At 35.2% G+C, this 12992-nt stretch overlaps 3 long non-coding RNA genes across 3 annotated transcripts; 1 reads left to right on the plus strand and 2 right to left on the minus strand.

Moving 5' to 3' along the window:
• Positions 1-271: 271 nt before the first annotated feature.
• LOC105261567 (uncharacterized) lies at positions 272-621 on the minus strand. The gene is made up of 2 exons (XR_891419.3): positions 440-621; positions 272-374 (listed from the first exon to the last, which is right to left on the minus strand). It is a non-coding gene; the product is annotated as an uncharacterized LOC105261567 (long non-coding RNA).
• A 5439-nt stretch (positions 622-6060) lies between these two features.
• Positions 6061-6654, plus strand: LOC131804367 (uncharacterized). The gene is made up of 2 exons (XR_009343109.1): positions 6061-6457; positions 6527-6654. It is a non-coding gene; the product is annotated as an uncharacterized LOC131804367 (long non-coding RNA).
• A 2224-nt stretch (positions 6655-8878) lies between these two features.
• On the minus strand, positions 8879-9312 carry LOC131804405 (uncharacterized). Its single transcript, XR_009343126.1, has 2 exons — positions 9046-9312; positions 8879-8980 (listed from the first exon to the last, which is right to left on the minus strand). It is a non-coding gene; the product is annotated as an uncharacterized LOC131804405 (long non-coding RNA).
• Positions 9313-12992: the final 3680 nt, after the last annotated feature.

The raw sequence follows: 12992 nt of genomic DNA on the forward strand, positions 1-12992 counted from the left end.
AACATCTCTTTACGAAATAATGGAATTATAAAGTTCATTTTGACACCATTAAATATTTGTAGTACATCATCATTACCCCATAACCAAAAAAATTTCCTCCAGTAACCAATAAATAAGTTCAGAACTTAACGTTGCGGTTCCATCCACTGTTCGATATTTTGAAAACTGATCTCACTTATGTACCAAAACAGTACAAAAAAATTGTTTTCAAAATCTGTGGGCAAATATGATCCCATCTTCGGTTTTCGCCAATTTAAAAATTAAACACACATTTATTTTGCCTTTGTTTAGTTTAGAATTTTTATTTAAAATCGTCCATTTCAATTATACAAAATTTTGGTTATCGCTTTTAATGAATTCCTTTATCTGCCTCCCTGAAAAATATAAAAAACATTTATTGTAAAAAAAATATAAAATAGTCCTCTCTTTTAGTACATACCAGAAGACCGCCAAGCAGATCAGTAACAATGGCTAAAATAGGCTCAGGCAATGGCTCTGGTTTGGGCTCGGGTCTAGCTTCAACCGAAGCAATGGCCACAAGCATTGAAGCTGCAATAACGAAAACTTTGTTGAATTTCATTTTATCTCCAAAAGAGTTAAAGGATGATTTAATGATTGTTCTGAAATGAGATGGCTTTATATAGCGAATTAAAATTATTTTCTAATGAAGAAGCGGCAATGACTAGAGTGCATTTTCTTTGTTTAGAAACGGATCAGTCGAATGGTAAACATATAAAGATGTCAGTTATTTGTTTTAAATTTTGCAAATGCACTTAGGCTCATGGTTGAAGGTTATTCAATTGTTTTTGGTGTTTATAATGAAGTATTGAAAACAGAGTAAGGGATTAGCTATTTTCCCAAATTATGCAGAAAATATAAGAGATTGTTACTCTTTCTTTGACATACAGTGGTGTGAAATGAAATAGAGTCGCTCGTAACCCAGATAGAAACATTTAAAAAAATAAAATTTTTTGAAACTTTTGTTAACTTTTTTCTTTTGGATATTTTATTTATGTACAAACATAAAATATTACAGTATTCACGTGGTAATTAAAAACATAACACAACAATAAAAATAAAAATACTTCAAAAAGACAAATTTTGGCTGTGCATTAAAATAGAGTCATGTAACTTTTTTTTAAAATTCCTGTACTAATAGAAACAAATTAATTTAATTCTCACTTATTGTTGATTAGTACTTAGTAGCATGACCATTATTTTTTATTACTGCTAAGCATCGTCTTGGCATAGAGTCCACAAGTGCCTGGCAAGTCTTTATTGGAATATTCTCCCACGCAGCTTTGATAAATGTCCACAGGTCATCTTTATTAGAAGGATTCTTTCCTTTAAGAGCCACTTTCACTTCTCTCCACAAATTCTCAATGGGATTTAAGGCTGGCGACTGAGCAGGCCAGCTTAAAACTTCGACTCCATTGTTTTCGAACAAAGCTTTTGCCCGCTTAGACGTGTGTTTCGGGTCGTTGTCTTGTTGAAACGCCCATCTAAGCGGCATATTCCATTCAGCATAAGGCATCATAGTGTCATTTAAAATTTCTGTGTACAAATTGGCGTCCATAACACTCTCAATCCTATATATAGGCCCAGTACCATAGTAGGAAAAACAGCCCCAAACCATTACATTTCCTCCACCATGTTTAACGGTTTTGATTGTATATTTAGGATGAAATTCGGTATTAGGAGGTCTTCGGACAACAGGTACGACTCGGTCAGAGTTAAACAAATTTACTTTTGTTTCATCTGACCACAAAATATTTCGCCACTTGTTCGCCGGCCAATTCACATGTTTCCTGGCGAACTCCAATCTTTTTCCTATGTTTCGTTTTGAGAGGAACGGAACTTTCCGGGCACTTTTAGCCTTTAAATCGTATTGAATTAACATTCTTCTTATTGTAGATGTGTCAACATTCAAATCATACTCTTTTTTCAATGCTGAAGATGTAACAAAAGGGTCCTTTTTGACATGACGCAATATTTTTCTTTTTGTTTGCTCTGAAATTTTTGATTTCATTCCCCTTTTTTTCTGGTTTTGGCTTATACTTTAGAGTATTTTCGACCATTTTCTTGGAACATTTAAATATTTTTGCAATTTCGCTGTAGCTTTTACCTTCATTACGTATTTTTTTTATTGCCTCCCGGCGCTCGTCAGTGCAATGCTTTCCTCGTCCCATGTTTGGACCTAATTGATTATTTTTACACACGTTACTAAAAGAATTATATAAGAGGAAGACAAACTTACCATTTAAAATATATTTTATCACGAATTCACTGTTTTAATTTTAAATTTTTAGTTTTTTCCTCAGTTGACTCTATTTTATTGCACACTATTTTCTATAGGCACCAACATACAATCACTACGCTAGGCCAAAGCGTCGCTTAGCTTATAACAAAAATAACGGGATTTTATTTGTGAGGGATCACATCAACAAAATATGACAGTTGTCAGCCACAGATTTTTTGCATACTTGATTAAAAGCCGTTAGAAGTTTAGAAGAGTGGATGACTCTATTTCATTTCACACCACTGTATACAACTGAAGATGAAAAGATGGATGGGGACGTTTAAAATGGATGTTAGTTCATTGCGATGGAGACAAAGGTTATCTGAAACATGGGTCATTTTCCCACTTTTATACCCTGAGTCATATGACTGGAGAGGGTGTATCATTTGATACGGCTAAAACTTGCTTCATCGAAATAACGGTTTTATACCCTTGGTCTCCTTGTACAAAATCCGTTTCAGGCCATTTGGAGTCGATCTAGCGATGTCCCTCCGTCTGTCTGTTTGGTGCGCATAATAACTCACAAAGGGAGTATCTGAGTCGATCCAAACTTGGTACATAGTAATATTATTGTTTATCTTAGATCGAGTTCGGAGATGGGCAATATCAGTCCACTCCTTCTGGCAACTTCCCACAAAAAGTCGAAAATTTCAAAAAAAAAAAAAAAAAAAAAAATATTTTACTGCACTATCCGATTTTGCTCCAACTTGGCAATTCCTAATATTTCCATCAGTGTTACGTCAGGTGCGAAAATGGACAATATCGGTCCACTTCATCAAATTACACACATCCCAATATTTTTATTAACCTGGTGTGAAGATGATATATATCGGTTTACTCCTTTAGGTACCTCCTCCACAAAGGGTCAACATTTTGAATATTCATGAAGCTCATAAAACCCGAAATTGGCCTTCGATTCCTTCAGACTTGGCACATCTCAATATTTCCATCAACATAAGATCTGTTATGAAGATGGTAGAGATCGTACCATTTCTTCTGGTACCTCCCCGCCTAGGGTTCAAGATTTTCAAACACAAAACTCTCAAAGAAAGCGAAAAACGCATCAAACACACATACAAACATTTCGGCTAACATAAGATCTGTTGGGAAGATAATATATATATCTGGGAACCCCACTTCTGATACCTAACCCACAAAGGGTCACAATTTTTCATACTTTTATCTGTCATAACTTGCGAAACAAGTCAGCGCTTCATTACAACTTACCGTATCTAAAATGTTTGCTCTACCTGAAACCAGAGATGAATTTGGAATTTATCATTTCACATAAAAATGTATCTAAACGTTCGATTTTCTTGTAATTTTGCTCAAACCAATATTTTATCTGTATTAGATGAAGTATTAAAATGGAATACTTCGGTCAACTAGCTTTGGTAAATCAGGCACATGTAAACATTTTCTGAAAATGATCGTATACCTCATATAAAGTGAAGGAACTGACCAATACAGTCAAGGGTCATAAATTTGAATAATCATAACAGAAGTCATAATATATTTAAATAATTGAACATTGGCTGAGGATATACATTTGTCGGCAAAACTGACAGATACTTTTTAAAATAAACTTTTTAACCTAGGAGCGTATAGTAACATTGTCATTCCGTTTGTAACATCCCCAATTATTCATCGTAGGCCCCATGAAGTCTATATATACATAATCAGCATAAAGTTCTAACTCGATTTAACAATGTCCACCTGTCTGTCTGACTGTCCGCCTGTCTGTTAAAATATCGATACAGCCCATATTTTTTGACGTAGAGCGTCAACATTTAGCAGAACAATTTGTATTGTGTCTAGGATGGTGGTTGGTATTGAAAATCAGATACATCGGTCCACGTTTTGGTACAGTATTCGGTATTTCAATGATTTTTGCCACATTTTTACATGGATTTGTCTAAAAATTGGTATTTGTAGGGTATAATGGGTTCTAGCTCGTGTGGCGAAAAATTTTAAGTATAGTTCAACGTTTTGGTATTGCTCCCATATAACAGTACCTGCGGATATTCCATATTTTGATAAAAATTGGTATTTTTAGTTCATAATGGGTTCTAGCCCGGTTGCAGAAAATTGGATATTTAGTTCCACGTTTTCCTATAGCGCACATATAACGATACCCACCGATATTTGGTATTTTGATAATCCTAGTCACATTTACCCACATAATTGTTTCAAATTTGGTATTTTAAAAGATTTGATAGATGACAATCCTTGAAATATAAAATTGTCTATAGAGGTTCCCGTTTTGATATGGCCCCATATAACGGCCTCACACATTTTATGGTTTTTATACCCTATACCACAAGGTGGTCAGGGTATTATGTCTTTGTGCATTTGTTTGTAACAGGCAAAAGGAAACGAGATAGACCCATAGTTCCTTTTGATGATCTGCATTGAATTACATTCTGAGTCGATTTATGAATGTCCGTCCGTCCGTCTGTCCATGTATTTTTGTAAACAAAGTACAGTTCGCATTTATTGCCTTATCCAGATGAAATTTTGCACAAATCATTTGTTTAGTCCAAGGACGAACCCTATTGAAATTGGAGCTAATCGGTCAAAATTTAGATGTAGCTCCCATATATATCTTCGTCCGATTTGCTCTTTATTGTGCACCAAACGTGTAATATCAGTCCGAATAGTATGGAATTTTGCACATACAACCAAATTAGGCCTGAAAATAAGTATGCCAAATTTGATCGAAATCGGTTCAGATGTAGCTATAGCTCCCATATATCTTGTTCATCCGATTTGTTATTTTTGTCCTCCGCAGCCGTAATATGCACTCTGTAACAACAATATTTGGATAAATATACCAAATGCAGCTTATCTAGATCGGTTCAGATTTGGATATAGCTCCCATATATAACTTCGTCCGATTTACCTTTGATTGTGCACCAAACGTCTAATATTTGCCAAAAGGGGATGAAATTTGGCACTTATGACCGAATTGAGTCTAGAAGCTAGTATGTCAAATTGGTTCAGATATAGCTATAGCTCTCATACATACTGTTCATCCGATTTGTTATATTTGTTACCCACAGCCGTAATATGCACTCCGTAACAACGATATTCAGGGAAAAATATCAAATACAGCTCAGAAATATCTTAGCCAAATTTTATCGAAATCGGTTCCGATTTGGATATAGCTCCCATACATATTTTTATCCGATTTCAAATTAATTGTGCACTAAATGGGCAATACAATTCCGAATTTAAAAGATACAAATGCTTCGGCATATTTAGTCCCTTGAACTTTAAGTTATAATTATAATCATAGCCTGTATGATTGAATTCTCCCATAAAAACTTTAAATTGTTATGCGGAGCTCTAAATTAGTAAGACTTTCTTTACTGGTTTGATAAGTTTAACTGCATTTGGAAAACGTATTGTATACTAGTATATGAAATTTAAAGTGAAACGCGCTTGAATTCAAATAATTTTATTAGTATTACAAGTTCGTCCCGGTCGAACTTAATGTTTTTTACTTGTTTTAAATGTAATTAAATATGTGGAAGTTCCGGAAAGAACGCAGATATTCGCTTAAGTTTTGCATTTGCATAAAAACAACGAACACACAGACATAAAAAGTGAAATTAGAAATATTTTCTTTCTAATTTATTTGACATTTTTTTCCTTTACAATAGTGTTCATTTCTCATTTTCATAAAATAGAAATCCTGCCCCAGTATTGAGTTCCAGGTCATTCTATCATTTCCTTTGTTTTTAATCAAAAGTGAACAACCTTTAATATTGGGATATCCCCCTTCAACGAAAATAATAAACAATAAAACATTTGTATGTTGTACCCATAATATAATCTATTGATATACGTATCAATATTTAATAAATAATTTACTTCGTATAAACAAAAGGTGTCTGTGTTCTATTGATTTTTAAACAATTATTAAATATAACATTTATTTTGCTATATAAACCGCAACAAAAATTCTTACCAGACATCACCAGTTAAACACCTGCTGAAATAATTAAAGCGATCATGAAATTCACCAACATTTTCGTTATTGCCGCTGCAATTATTTGCGCCATTAGCTCGGCTGAAGCTAGACCTGAGCCGAAACCAGAACCATTGCCCGAGCCAATTTTAAATGTTGTTACTGGTCTCTTGGGCAGCATTTTGGTAAGTTTCTGAGCTAAATTTATTTCGAAATGAATATTAGATGTCAATGATATTATATCTTTTCTACAGGGCGGCAAATAATGGATGTGGCTTAACTAATAGCGGTTCAGATGATTGCAAACGATACTACTAGATAACAAAACAATAAAAGAAAAATTGGATTTAATAAAACTTGTTGATATTTTTATTAAACTGTATATTAGGGAACACTATTTAATAGTCACAACACCCAAATGCATTTGTACTTTTACCATTTTGATGGACATAGCTCCCATATGACGGTACATCCTGATTTTCAACCAAATTAGTAATTTTGGGTTCGCCGGAGGTCGCAAAAAAAAATCAATGAAGATCCACTTTTCGGTATAGTCGACAAATAAGCGTTCATACAGATTTTCGGTACTTTAAAGGTTTCTGCGCCAATTCTAACCGAATCTCTTATATTTTCGCCTTCTCAGTTTAACATGACGCAATAATATGTCATATATAGATGCACAATTTGATTTAACCCCCATATTACCGTACCTATTGATTTACGAGAAAGACGACCCAATTTCTCACCAAATTTGCTGTATTCAGGGTTCTTTGTGAGTACAGGGTGAGATAAAAAAAAAACTGCAAAGACCATAATTTTTACATTTTTTTTAATTTTATTGAATGAAAGAAAAAAAAGGTCGGAAAAAGCATCAAATTTTAGGTTAAGTTTAGATTTCTTCGAATTGGTCACGTCAAACGGCCAATGAAACCGTCACACGCTGCCCGAATGTTGCTCTGCAGTATTTTGGCCCATTTCCGGCAAGCTCTTGCTTAAGGTGATCGACACTTTGGTATTTTTTAGTGCCAACCTTGCCTTCCAAAATACTCCAGACACAATACTCCAACGGATTTGTAACCGTAGAATTTGTGGCCATTGTGCGCTGGAAATGAAGCGAGGAACCTCATTTTGTAACCCTTCTTGGGTGGTGCGTGCTGAGTGCGATGGTGCTAGATCCTGTTGGAATGTCCAAGATCTGTGGCCAAAATATTTGCGTGCCCAAGGCTTTAATATACCCTCCAGAATATTTTCGCGATAATATTCGGCGTTTATTCTGATGCCACGGTCGATTAATACGAGCGGAGAGCGACCATCGGCTGTTATGGCGGCCCACACCATCACCATGGCTGGCGCTTTAGTTCTGGTGGCCAACCGATCTCTCGACTTCGAGCAATTTTTCGGCCACTGGTGGTCAGGGTATTATGTCTTTGTGTATTTGTTTGTAACAGGCAAAAGGAAACGAGATAGACCCATAGTTCCTTTTGATGATCTGCATAGAATCACATTCTGAGTTGATTTATGCATATCCGTCCGCCCACCCGTCCATGTATTTTTGTAAACAAATTACAGTTCGCATTTATTGACCGATCCAGATGAAATTTTGCACAGATCATTTGTTTGGCCCAAGGACGAAACCTATTGAAATAGCTCCCATATATATCTTCGTCCGATTTGCCTTTTATTGTGCACCAAACGTGTAATATCAGCCCGAAATGTATTGAATTTTGCATATACACCCAAGTTAGCCCTGACAATAAGTATGCCAAATTTGATCGAAATCGGTTTAAATATAGCTATAGCTCCCATATATATTGTTCATCCGATTTGTTATTTTTGTCCTCCGCAGCCGTAATATGCACTCTGCAACAACAATATTTGGGGAAATATATCAAATACAGCTCAGAAATACATTTGCTAAATTTTATTGAGATCGGTTCAGATTTGGATATAGCTCCCATATATAACTTCGTCCGATTTACCTTTTATTGTGCACCAAACGTCTAATATTTGTCTAAATGGGGTGGAATTTGGCACTTACGACCGAATTGAGTCTAGAAGTTAGTATGTCAAATTTGGTGAAGATCGGTTCAGATATAGCTATAGCTTCCATATATATTATTCATCCGATTTGTTATATTTGTTACCCACAACCGTAATACGCACTCCGTAACAACAATATTCAGGCAAATATATCAAATACAGCTCAGAAATATCTTTGCCAAATTTTATCGAGATCGGTTCAGATTTAGATATAGCTCCCATATATAGCTTTATCCGATTTCAAATTAACTGTGCACCAAATGGGCAATACAATTCCGAATTTAAAAGATACAAATGCTTCGGCATATTTAGTCCTTTGAACTTTAAATTATAATTATAATCATAGCGTGTATGATTGAATTCTCCCATAAAAACTTTTAATTGTTATGTGGAGCTTTGATAAATTAGCAAAGTGGTGTAGGTATCATAAAGTTGGCCCCGCCCGACTTTAAGACTTTCTTTACTGGTTTTTATTATAGTATCTTTTGAATTATTTAAGCGTTTGAAATGGTAATTAGCTCAAATTGTTCATCGCTTGTTATTGGTGAAACAATTATACAAATAAATAAAAATCAATTTGCCGTTTTTTTATTTAATGTTAATATTTATTACATTTTTTTTATCATCAGCCATCAATGTCCAGCTATATATGCCCCTTATCTACCACCCTATGGGAAAAATGGGAAAAATATTACAAATTTTGTTACCAATTTTGTGTTTGAAAAAATCTTACCAAAATATTGCTCAATAAACCAGTAACAACATTCAAGATAGGCTCGGGCAATGGTTCGGGTTTTGGTTCGGGCCTAGCTTCAGCCGAGCTAATGGCGAAAATCATTGCAGCGGCAATAACGAAAACGTTGGTGAATTTCATGATAAATTTAAGCGTTTCAGCAGGTATTTAACTGATGATGTCTGATGTGAAATTTTGGGTACTTTATATACCAATATGCATTTGTTAACACTCAATAATCAATTAAAAGACAATCGAAAATTCTTATTGTTTATATGAAGCCAGCCCCTAAACAATATGGAGTTCTATTGACTTTTAATATATTATTAAAGTAAACATCGTTGGTTTTGCTATCAAAAATAAATAGACGTCATGCGACACACCTGTTTTTTCATTTATTTGTGTCATTAATTTTATTATTTTAATTTTTGTTCTGAAAAGAAATTGAATAAACGAGAAGCTTATAATAGGGTTTGGTCAACCTTGACACTCTAGATAATGTGGGTTATTGTTAATGTTAGAATCCATTTACTGACGAAAATGCTGTCCTGTGTCAGCAAAACATGTTAAGAAAGAAGAAAACAAAGTTTACAAGGCTGGGCCGACCATGTGGTATCCCAGATCAGGATCGTGTACCTTCTAGCCGAAAATAATCTTCTTCATGTAAAATATACAAAATATACAATTCCTAAACGATATAATGTTCTTATAGATAATGTTCAAGAAACTCCATCTTGATATAAATTCGTTAAGCAGTCATACAGATTTTTGTTGATCAAAAAATTTATGAAATCTATGGGATCTCCGGCAGATATTTCAGTGCACTGACCCACATTTGTCATATCCCTCATTTGTTGCTGGATAAACAATTACGCCCGGCCGAAGGACTAGTATAAGCTATAAAAGTGGATTTTAAAGATTATTTTTCGAAGGCCATCAGGTATTTATGATCGCCATTTTACTGGGTCTAGAAAATACAGAGATCGTGTATTTTTATACCCTCCACCTTGGAAAGGAGGGTATATTAACTTTGTCATTCCGTTTGTAACATCCATAAATATTCGTCGTAGACCCCATAAAGTATATATATTCATAATCAGCATAAAATTTTAAGTCGATTTGAAGATGTCCGTCTGTCTGTTGAAATCACGATACAGCCCACATTATTTGACGTAGAGCGCCAAAATTTAGCAGAGCTATTTGTATTGTGTCTAGGATGGTTGGTATTGAAAATGAGATATATCGGTCCACGTTCTGGTATAGTCCCCATATAACGGTACCTCCCGATATTCGGTATTTTGATTATTTATGCCACATTTTTTCACGGATTTGTCTGAAAATTGGTACTTGTTGGTCATAATGGGTTCCACCTCCGGTGGCGAAACATTGCATGTATAGGTCCACGTTTTGATATAGTCCCCATATAACGGTACCTCCCAATATTCGTTATTTTGATGATTTTTGACACATTTTTTCACGGATTTGTCTGAAAATTGGTATTTGTAGCCATAATGGGTTCTAGCTCCGTTGGCGAAACATTGTATGTATAGTTCCATGATTTGATATATCCCCCATATAACGGTACCTCCCGATATTCGGTATTTTGATGGTTTTCGCCACATTTCTTCTAAGGTTTCCTTTACCCTAAGGTGGAGGGTATTAACAGTTTGGCCCGGCCGAACTTAATGTTTTTTTACTTGTTCACTGTAATATTCGATCTATATCTATTAGTGGTTATAATTGTTGATTTTTTAAATTAGTTTTCAAAACGAAGATCAGAGAATGTTATGGTTGAGTTTTTGAGAATTTTAATGTAGACTTTCAAAAAATATTTTGAAGAGGATATATAAGTGGATTTTTTTCTTTTTTTTTTTTTGTTGAAGGACCATCGTATAATGTTATTCATTATTTTTTGAAGGACTACTTGTGGATTTTATTTAAATATTATTTGAAGGAGAATCGAATGATAAATATACAGTTTTATATCCTCAGCCATATGGCATAAATCTTTTGATACGGCCAAAACATGTCTAATCGAAATAACGAATTTAGACACTAGATCTCTTTGGTCCAACTCCCCTTCAGTATATTTGGAAACGATCTAGCATTGGTGTGGTGCGCACGATAAATCTTGAAGGGAGTATCCGATTTGGTCCAAATTAGGTATATCGTAATATCATTACGATAAGATCGAGTTCGGATATGGACAAAAGGTCTTACTTTTCAAAGCACAGAAAGAGAAACGTTAATCCAATTTTGCTCCAATTTTGAAAATCCCTCCCAAGTACCTCCCCACCACAAAGGGTCAACATTTTGAATAATTAAAACACTAATAAAATGTGATGAATTAACCCAAGATCTGGTGGGAAGGTGATATATATCAACCCACTTATTTCGGTACCTCCCCCACAAAGGGTGAAAATTTTGAATATCCATGAATTTCATAAAACGCGAAATAAATATCCGATTCCATTCGGACTTGGTACATCTCAATATTTCTATCAACACAAGATCTATTAGAAAGATGCTAGATATCGGGCCATTTCTTCCGGTCCCCCCCATACAAAAGGTTCAAGATTTTGAATAAATATAACTTTTAATAAACGTGATGTAAGAGTCCGATTGTTTTAAAATTACACACATCGCAACATTTTTATTAACTTAAGGTCTGGTTTGAAGATGGAATATATCTGTCCACTCCTTCTGGTACCTCCCCCACAAAGGTTTCAAGATTTTGAAAAAAAAAATCAAAGAAAGCGAAATGAGTATCCAACTCTTTTCAAATTTCACACATACAAACATTTTTGCTAACACAAGATCTGTTGTGATGAAGACATACAGGGTGAGATAAAAAAAACTACAACCAAGTCAAACGCCATAATTTTTACATTTTTTTTAAATTTTATTGAATGAAAGCAAAAAATGTCGGAAATAGCATCAAATTTTAGAATAAGTTTAGATTTGTTCGAATTGGTCACCTTTGGTACGAATTATGACCTTCAAACGGCCAATGAAACCGTCACACGCTGCCCGACTGATCTGCGGTATTTTGGCCCATTCCCGGCGAAGCGCTTGCTTGGGGTGATCGACAATTTGGTATTTTTTAGTGCCAACCTTGCTCCAGACACAATAGTCCAACGGATTCATATCCGGAGATTTTGGTGGCCATTGTGTGCTGGAAATGAAGCGATTAACCTCATTTTGTAGCCATTCTTTGGTGGCGCGTGTTTAGTGCGATGGTGCTTAGTCCTGTTGGAATGTCCAAGGTCTGATTTAACACACCCACCAGAGTATTTTCATGATAATATTCGGCATTTATTCTGATGCCACGATCGCTTAATACGAGCGGAGTGCGACCATCGGCTGTTATGGCGGCCCACACCATCACCATGACCGGCGCTTGAGTTCTGGTGGCCAACCGAAGTTGCACACGAAGCAACTCTTTAACTCCTTTGAGACTATTTTCTTTCTGTTGCGGTGTAAGTTCTTACACTTTTTGGAATTTCAATGGCTTTACCCCAAACCAATTTTTCAATTTTTGCCGAATGGAATATCAGCTCACGAGCCATTTTTCGGCCACTGCGACGCGTGTTTCGATCAAGTATCTTCTTTACTTTTTAAACCATTTCTGCTGATGTTGCTGTTCTCTTCCGTCCACTTCATTGACGTCGGGCTACCCTACCAGTATCACGGTAACGAGCGATGGTACGAGACACGAAAGGTTTATTCACATTTAAATGCTGGAGTGCTCTAATGATAGCCACTTGTGGTTTTCCAGACAAATATATAGAAATCACACTTTCACGCTTGAATTCCATCACGAATAACTTTTTTCTGGAAAATTCTCACCAAAATGCTTTTGTACGCTTGTAAGCAATGTAATGAGCTGTCACTGCAATAATCGTGTGTGAGTGGTTCAGAAATGACAGCAGTCAAAAGTTGGTTGT

The sequence above is a fragment of the Musca domestica genome, unplaced genomic scaffold (assembly GCF_030504385.1).
Source record: "Musca domestica strain aabys unplaced genomic scaffold, Musca_domestica.polishedcontigs.V.1.1 1, whole genome shotgun sequence".
NCBI classification, from domain to species: domain Eukaryota; kingdom Metazoa; phylum Arthropoda; class Insecta; order Diptera; family Muscidae; genus Musca; species Musca domestica.